Source organism: Poecilia latipinna, unplaced genomic scaffold (assembly GCF_001443285.1).
Source record: "Poecilia latipinna isolate Pla-1442-1.1 unplaced genomic scaffold, P_latipinna-1.0 Scaffold2250, whole genome shotgun sequence".
Taxonomy (NCBI): Eukaryota; Metazoa; Chordata; class Actinopteri; order Cyprinodontiformes; family Poeciliidae; genus Poecilia; species Poecilia latipinna.
In genome coordinates, this window is record NW_015114866.1 from 94,834 (window position 1) to 96,174 (window position 1,341).

Consider the following 1,341-nt stretch of genomic DNA (forward strand, 5'->3'; position numbering starts at 1 on the left):
AAGTTAAAATCTGTAGGCCCAACAGCAGCCAATCAGAGTGGAAAAAATATTCTTGTTCTTTGCCATTTTCTAGTTGTTAAATCTTGCACAAAATGATCAGATAAAAGATGTTCAACATGCCAGTTTAAATGACTGAGCTCTGCAACATTAAAACATGGATAGAACTGTAACTACATTAATCACAGCCCTTCTTCTCTTCAGTGTTTGTCAGTTTCTGGTGGTGCAGCTCTGTGCTGCCTTCAGGAGAATGGGACATCAGAGCATCATCCATAAAACTTCACCCACATGGCATTTAGTGTGCAAACCAGAGCTTTCAGTGGAAAAACTAAAGTTCCAGATCCTTTTAATGTCATACAAATATGAGACAGAAACATGGATTATATCTTTATTTAGCCCTGTCTATTGATTTATAGATTAATAGTTTTACTGGACAGAAATTACAAAGAACAAATCTGGTTCTTAATCAAATCCTAATGAGTCAAATTGAAAGTGTCATGGAGTCATCAGCCTCATCACATTAACACTAACATGGAAAATAATATTGAAGAAATAAATATATCAAATCTAATTAAAAACATAAATGAGTGATACATTCTTTACTGTTATGGTCTGTAAGACATATTTATTCTCAGTACTAGATATGGTCTAATCAAACCCATGGCACTTCAACAATATTATTTTACCTTTTATCTGGAAATAGTGTCTGTTCATTCTTGCCATAAAGTCCTCTGTATTAATTATTGCTCGAAAGGTCTTGCCATACCAGTTTATTCCTCTGTATTTACTTTAGGTTCTTAGTTTATTCTTGCATTTTGTTTTTCATTCATTTCTATTTAGTGTTCTCTGATTAGTATTATCCTCTCTTGGTTTATTGCTATGTCCACTTTAGTTCTTTCCTGTTGCTAGATTTATTTTATCGTTTATTGACCACCAGTAATCTTCACTCATCACCTGCTGCGCCGCCTAATCGTCATGTGTTTCACATCATGTGTTGATTTTTCACTGTTTAGCGTCGGATTCTCTGTTTTTATGCCATAATTCACATCTAGTTCGTCGCTGATCCGTTTTATGTCCCGCTTCTCCTGTTTCAGAGTTTTGCGCAATGTGGGGGGGCGAGCGTATCGATGGGGAAAAGGCAGACTGACATAAACCTTTTAAAACAACGGAAACAATTTCGGTATTCTGATTATTGAAATTTAAAAGTGCTGTGGTTCTGTTGTTCCATCACCCCCGTTTCATACTGGACCACTTACAACACCGGTGTTTTACCAAGTTGCTCAAAGTCTAAACTGGCATTGTTGTGCATTTAAGGTGTAAAGTTTACCTTCGACCAAGCGCCCC